Source organism: Rissa tridactyla, chromosome 1, assembly GCF_028500815.1.
Source record: "Rissa tridactyla isolate bRisTri1 chromosome 1, bRisTri1.patW.cur.20221130, whole genome shotgun sequence".
NCBI classification, from domain to species: domain Eukaryota; kingdom Metazoa; phylum Chordata; class Aves; order Charadriiformes; family Laridae; genus Rissa; species Rissa tridactyla.
The window spans coordinates 33022883-33030676 of NC_071466.1; positions in this window are offsets into that span (position 1 = coordinate 33022883).

Below are 7794 nucleotides of genomic sequence, written 5' to 3' on the forward strand. Positions count from 1 at the left end.
GCGACCAGGTCACTGGTGGCCAAACAGAGGCATATTTCTTACCCTGGGGGCAAGATGTGGCAGTTTTCCATCTTTTGAGGAAAGCAAGATGAATGAGAAACAGAACAAAACAAGGATTCCAGCCCAGATAGACTGCAGGGGATTGCAAAGGGTCCTACAGACCATGTTTTGTAAGATACTTCTGCGATACATGTGTCTCCCGTAGTTAACCCACAGAGCTGGTTGGCACCAAGAGCCTCCACAGGCTTTGTGCAGCTTGTGGATATGTAAAATGTGTTGCAATGGTCAGGCTTTAGGTTAACCCAAAAGCTACTGCTTATTTACAGCAGCTGTTGCAGAGTTAATCTAACAGTATAAATGCACCACCACGCATCTGAAACCAGTCTGTAAATGGAAAAAGGGCAGGAAGCTCCCTAGATGGGAATAAAAGAAGAGAACTACAATGTGCAGCGGATCCTGATCCTTCAGGCAACCGTTTGCACACTCTGCAGTGCATGCTGCTACCCGAGGGTTACCCATTTGTCCGAGTTCTTTATTTTCAAAAATAAGTTAAATTGTTCTCTGGCTCCTCAACCCGCTTGTTCTCCATTTTGGGAAAACCTTCCTCCCCATATTTCATTGTACTGTAAGATCAATGTAGTTGGTATTTTTTGATGTACCAGTGGGTCGAGTGAATTGTCTCTTGATCTTTTCGTGTTTCTCCTGCCTCTGCTACTGCTCATCTTCTCTGAGGTTTGGTAGGAGACTGTGGTATGCAGCTGTTTCATCTGACCAGATATTCATAGCGCTGAAATTTCTTTTAAGTAAAGTAGAATATAAATACAGGAAGCAAGGGTGGAAATTCTAGCATTCAATGAATAATTGAGTATTTGAAATATGATGTGATGGAGTCTTTATTGCAACGCTCTCTAACATGCTACAGAAATAGGCTGCTTCCGAAAAAAAAAAAGAAAAAGAAGAAATAAAATTAGAATTAAGAATGCAACTAGGGTATCATTTTATTGAAGACTGCTTTCAGGTTTTCTATGGTACAGAACAGAGTAATATACGAGGAAATAGAGGCAACTCTATATTTTTCTGCAGCCTGTTTTCTTTCTGTCTGCCAATTATTCCAAATATGGGGTACAAACTGTGCCTACAGAGTCTGTTCCACCCACAGCTATGTTATAAAAGCATAGTATTTCCAATAAATAATACATAGAAGCAATCGGAACGCTGTTTAAGAAAGAATGAAAGAAAAGCAAGTAAAAGCAGACGAGATGAGCTCTGAGTGAGTCTATTGCTAGAGCAGAAAGGCCATACACTAAATAATTCAGAAATTGTGTTCAAAGATGAAGACAGCCTCTACCCCTGCTATGTGTTACGTGGGCAGAATGAATGCACTTGCCTCGTGTTTCATGTCTCCCAATTCACAGGAGCAAAGCCAGTGGTCACTAATTCCATTTATAATTTCATAGAATTTCAGTCAATTTATTTGTTTGCTGTTTGTTAGGCATGCATTTCCCTGTATCCTAGACGTTCACCACAAAGAGCAATAATCAGGACTAGTATTATAGGAGAGAATCCCCCCTTCTCCCCATGCCCTAAATATTCCAGTACCTGGAATTTTGTCCCAATGACTATATTCACTGTCAAAGCACTTTGCCCTCACTCCATGGGGCGCAGACAGGAGGAAGAAAGAGAATTTGAACTGAAAGAGGGTTGATTTAGATTGGATATAAGGAGGAAATTGCTTTCAGTAAGGGTGGCGAGACACTGGCACAGGTTGCCCAGAGAAGCTGTGGATGCCCCATCAGGTTGCTCAGAGCCCCGTCCAACCTGACCTTGAATGTTTCCAGGGATGGGGTATCTACCTCCTCTCTGGACACTGGCACAGGTTGCCCAGAGAGGTAGTAGGTGCCCCATCTCTGGAAACATTCAAGGTCAGGTTGGACGGGGCTCTGAGCAACCTGATCTAGTTGAAGATACCCCTGCTCATTGCAGGGGAGGTTGGACTACATGACCTTTCAAGGTCCCTTCCAACCCAAGCTATTCTATAATTCCATGACTGCTCAAAGTTGTTGACTGACTACCAAATGTTCAGAGTGACAAGATTCACACAACAAAACACACAGCAGATGTTAAGCACCTGCCCTTCAGGTGCCTATCAAGCACCCTGAGAGAGGTGCTGGTACCTCCAGGGCATTCCTGGTGGGGTTGGAAATAGGACATTGTTCTGTCAGCTCAGCTCATCCTGTGATCTCTGTTTTGCCTCTGCTGCTTGGGACAAACATTTGATGAAGGAAAATGTTTTTTGGTAGCATAACTGGCAGTGGATACGCTACTGGCTTTGTGCATGCCTTATCACAGTTGACTCTGCCCAGAAGTGTATGACTCCAGCAGGAAAGCACAAAAAGTCACCTGCTATGCCCTCACTGATACCATGTCACAGTTTTCAAAGGAGAAAGCTGGCCACGGCTAAGCTCTGAGGAGAAGCGCATACTTCTGAGCTCTGCCTTGCAGAACAACCACACAAGTTTCCCCCCATGTCACAGGTTTGGATTTGAAAACTACAGGATGGGAAATCTCAGTCCAAGACCTTCCCTACATGTGGCTACGGCCTCCAGCAGCCTCCTGCTTGTCATGAGTTCAGTGGCGCAACAGAAGCTCAGCTCCTTCTGTGGTTGGGCTCAGTGTTCACAGCAGGTTGAATGGACACAATGAGTTGGTCCTCGTACCTGCAAGTGTCAAGAGTGCCCTGGACGGGTCCAAATAGTCTTCATTTGAACTCCCATGAGTGATGTCCTCCCCACTGTGATGGACCAGCACTGCCTGAAACAGTGTCAATCATGACATAGCATTGATTTATTTGTCCTCCGTCATCCAGAAAAGACATGATACAGGCTCCAGGGTATCTGGGAAAGGTTTGATGCTTTTTTTGGTGTTGTTTAGTGAACATTCCCTGTTGTTCAATTTCTGTATGCCTCATACAGCCGGAACAGAAAGTTGTTGAGAAGATGTCAGGGCTCTGAGCACCCCAGCCCATCCCCTTTCTCAGGCAGGTACCTGACGCCCAGGGCTGGGGCCATCCCTACATGCCCCCCAGCCTGCCTGGTCCCTGGCTGGGGACAGTGGGATGGGTCCTGGATGCCAGGCCCTGCCCTGATGCCCCCTTGGGAGCCCTCATTGCACCCTGACAGCGAGATAGATGTGGAGAAATATGTCACAGAGCAAAGACTTTTCTCTCGTGTTCTCATCCCTTAGCTGGCAGGTGTTGCAACAGCTGATGAGGAAAAGTACTTACCTTGCTTTGCTTTCTGTTTGAACTACTACACCTTTTGAATGCGACTGTAGAATATTTTTCATATTGTTACTGCAATCTCTGAATTTATAATTTCCAAAGCTGTTTAGAATGTTACCAGGACTCAGGTCCACTCTCGTTTATTCAAGTGCTACCCAAATTGTTTTAGTTTTTCCCATATAAATTAGCAATCCTCTGTACTCTTCTGTCTACACCACTGGGACTCTCATTCCAGGTCCTTCCTCTTATGTCTTAAATTCACAGATCTCTTTCTCCTTGACTCCTAACATCTCAGCTTTGCCTCCACAGCGCAATTCAAAACTGAGCTGGTTTGGCTTCCTTACCTACCCTAACACCACCACTCCCTTTTCTGAGCCTATTCATTAACTCTTCCTCTTACAACTGGTCTCTATCCCAGTTTAGGTCATACATTTATCTATGCTACATACTGCATACACGCTGTTTTCACCTTAGAAACTAGTTAAAATACAGCTCTGACTATCTTGCAATGCCTTACTCTCAATTCTTTCATTATTCTTAATATTTCTAGTTGAAAAGAAGCGCAAAAGATGGGTAAACGTACAAAAATATCAATGTCATGTGTGCCAAAAAAAGGCTTTTACTCCACACTCTTAAGTACCCTAGTTGAATATATCTGTTGAATATAAAAGCTATGAAGCAAGGGCTGTTTTTTTTACTATTCCTTCAGTTGCTTTCAAGAGGAAGCCCTACAGAGGCTATCTAATGATGCTCAACCGTACTGCCTGCCTGCACATAATATAGGTAATATCTTATCTATTACTTCTATGGGAAGTAAAAATTACAGCTTGGAGCTATGCTGATGAAGCTCAGCTTTCAAAATTAGTCTGGAGGAAATTCTGCTTTGGAATATACAAATCCAGTTCCTCTTATGGGGCCTTTCCTCCTCCCAGTGCCACAGGAAGAAATGTGATTAAAATGTCAATGTAAGCATGGACCTGAAAATGAGCTTCAATATAACTTGCCAAGTTCCAGAGCAACAGTGGAGTCTCACCCTCTGTGCTCCTCAGATTCAAGGGGTTTGGATGCAAGGTTTTGTTTGATCATTTTTTTTCAGTTTTTGTCTTAGCTTACGTGTTCAGGACATTTTATAACAATAAAGGAAATGTATTGAAGAGAGACTGGAAATTACCAACAGGAATGAAAACTACAAACTCATCTTTACTACCTTTCTGTCTGGTAAAATGGATGATGGCAAAGACAAACTGTGAAAATTCAGAAATTGCATTTTATCTGGCTGGCCACACAGTGTCACTGTTATCCCACACACATCTCAATGGAGAGCCTCTCTCCTGCCAAACCGCAGATGTCAGAGCTCCTGCTTTGACTAGGGGAGGACTTAGAGCCCTCAGGCCTTTGGCACGCTTTTGCAGCAGGACCACTTTGAAACAGGTTTTGCTGAACAACAGCTGTACGTATACGTTGTATACCTGTTCTCTCACATCCACAGAGAGTTGATGGTGAGGACTGTGCAACAGAGTTGGAGTACGTTGCCAGCTTCATGCAGATAACATTTAGCTACAGACTGTTTTCAAATCAGATTCAGTTGGTATCGTATCCTAGGACTGTGCAGATCGAATGAAAACAGTTAACTGACTGATGGAAAAAATAATGCTGAACGAGGAGGAGAGAATCGCTTTGAAAACTTTTCTTCTTTCAGTATCCTTTAACTAGTCACTGACAGTTGCCATCACGACTCTTCACTGTTTGTGGTCACTTATAGAGCTGCAGATACAAAACAGACTTTTTAATCTACAATTTACAGGATTATAAATTCTCCTAAACTTGTATTTATTTGTGACTATGCACATATTTGTGATCTCCAGTTTCGACAATGTATACTTAGCAATGAAATTGATGCTTCAGGTTGCATTAGAGTTTGGGGTGTAATTCCATGCCATGCTATTGTCTATTTCAAATTTCAAGTTTTCCCAGTTTGGTCACTTGAGAAAAGCACTTCACAATCACCTGCTACTGTTATCAAAAGAGATGTAAGCTGAGACTATCAGCGTAAGAGAGAGAGGGGGATCAACACCTGAGCTAACCCACCAAAGTTAGCAACAAGTTACACACGTTATCTGTATGCTGTCTTAAGCAATCATTCCTTTTCTTCTACAAAACTTGTCTCTGAATATCATTGCTTTGCCTGGTTGTCCTATTAAACGCTTTCATAACATTTCCAGTCTGTCATAACTCTTCCAAGGCAGATATAAGGTTTCATATCCCTTTTCCTTCTAGAAAAAATAATGGGGGAAGGTTGCTTTCGATTATTGCTGGCTTTTACAAAAAGTCAAACTGAAAGAAAAAGAACTGAAACTAGATATTCGCAAGATTATAAAATTACTTCTGCTCCATACAGAGCACTTTTTTAGCTGTTTCAGCTGATTGTAAACCTCATACACAGTGTAAACTGCCTGCAACTACTATTTAAGGACTTATTGCACACTGTAAAAACTAATTAGTGATGACTAATAACAAGAAACTTAAACCCACATGGATAAAAAACCTGACTGGGGGCTTGTGTTCCAGTACTTGTTAAAACAACTGGATGTCTGTATATTGTAACTAAGCAGGTCTGTTCTACAATACTAAATAGGATCAAAGCTCTATTTACACAGCTCCACCTTTGCACCATTTCCTAGCAATGTCAGGAAAGGCAGTTGTTCTTGACAGATGATTCCTCTGCGTAGCCACAAACATGAGCTGAAAATAAGTGTTGTGTACGTTCCCTTTCCGGCTTTTTCAGGGCTTCCCATGGAGGCTCTGATGACACTTTTCCACATATCTTCTTATTTATGCATTCTCCTTTTGTTGCTCCAGAATTTGCAGAACCTATTCAGTAGTGCCTTCCTGATGACAGCTGAAGTCACTCAACAGTGCAGTAAGCAGGAACTTGGCAGGGAAAACTTCTTTTTACCCTGGACCTACTGCTGTGCTTTCCTCGCCTCATATTCCAGGGCAGAATTTCTTCAGCATCACTGATTCTTTCTCAGAGCAACCCATCCACACTTGATTCCTGGGTACTGAAATTGATTTTTCTTTTCTCTTCCCCTTTTTTTTTTTAACTTGTAATTTCTTCTTTAAACAGCTTTCTTCTAAATTGACCACCTCCAAAGATAGATCGATACTTCCAGTTGGCTCTAAGCTACTCCTTTATGTTTCAGATCAATCAGCTCCACACTCACTGCAAACCCCAGCTGCCTTCTGACCCTGTGCACAGTCAGGAAAATAAGTAAATTTTAAGAAAAGCGGAAGCCATTTCCTGGTAACAACTTTGTGTAACAAAAGAGCTCTCCTGGGAGGGCTGGTCTCCAGTCTTCCATTTCCTGGATCCTCCCTGACAGCTCTATCTCCTACTTGATCTGCAGGTACAGACACAGAACTGTAAAGAGACAAGATTATGTTAATGCTAAGTTCTAACTGGTACTTACATACTAGCTAAAAACCCATGAGGACAGGCTGAGAGTGTTGGGGTTGTTCAGCCTGGAGAAGAGAAGGCTCCCGGGGAGACCTTATAGCAGCCTTCCAGTACCTGGAAGGGTCCAAGAAAGCTGGACAGAGACTTTTTACAAGGGCATGTAGTGATAGGACAAGGGGTAATGCTTCAAACTGGAAGAGGGCTGATTTAGATTAGGCATCAGGAAGAAATTCTTCATTATGAGGGTGGCGAGGCACTGGAAGAGGTAGCTCTGGGAAGTTGTGAATGTTCCATCCCTGGAAGTGTTCAAGGCCAGGCTGGATGGGGCTTTGAGCAGCCTGGTCTAGCGGGAGGTGTCCCTGCCCATGGCAGGGTGTTGGAACTAGGTGACCTTTAAGATCTCTTCCAACCTAAACTGTTCTATGATTCTCTGAATGGAGAGAAGTCTTTATGTGACTGCGTCAGAAGACTGTTAACACTATCTCTAGGATTCAAAGATCAGAAGCACTGGCCTTAAGCATAACCAGCACGGACCCTGCGACGGCCCTGTGAAATTCTGCCTGGCTGCGGCCAGGGCAGGAAGCCTGGGCTGGCTGCAACCCCACCTCGTTTTCCCCTTGGCTTCACGCCAGCGAGGGTGCTGAGGGCAGAAAGGTGCCATCCGCCATTGCCGCTGGCCTGCCCCTGCCGCCACCCCACCGAGCAACAGCAGCCCGCGGCGCTGCTCGTTGGGCCCGGCCGGCCACAGTGCCCAGCCCTGAGGCCTCACACGAGTGCGCGACGAGACAGCAACCCTCAGGGCGATGCCTGCGGGGACGCTGGCCGGAAGAGGAGCCACAGCGGCGGAGGGGTCCGTAGGCCCTCGGGGCAGGCCCGGCCGCCGCCCACTCGCCCCTAAATGCGCGACCCGCGGCCGCCGCGGCAGCACCTCCGCGCCTGAGGAGAGGCAGCTCGCGGGTGCGTGTCACGCGACCACGATGACAGCGTCCAATAGGTGGCAAGAAAATAGGGGGGGGGAGGGGGGGGAGCCACCTACCGGCGGCCACGTGACGGTGCG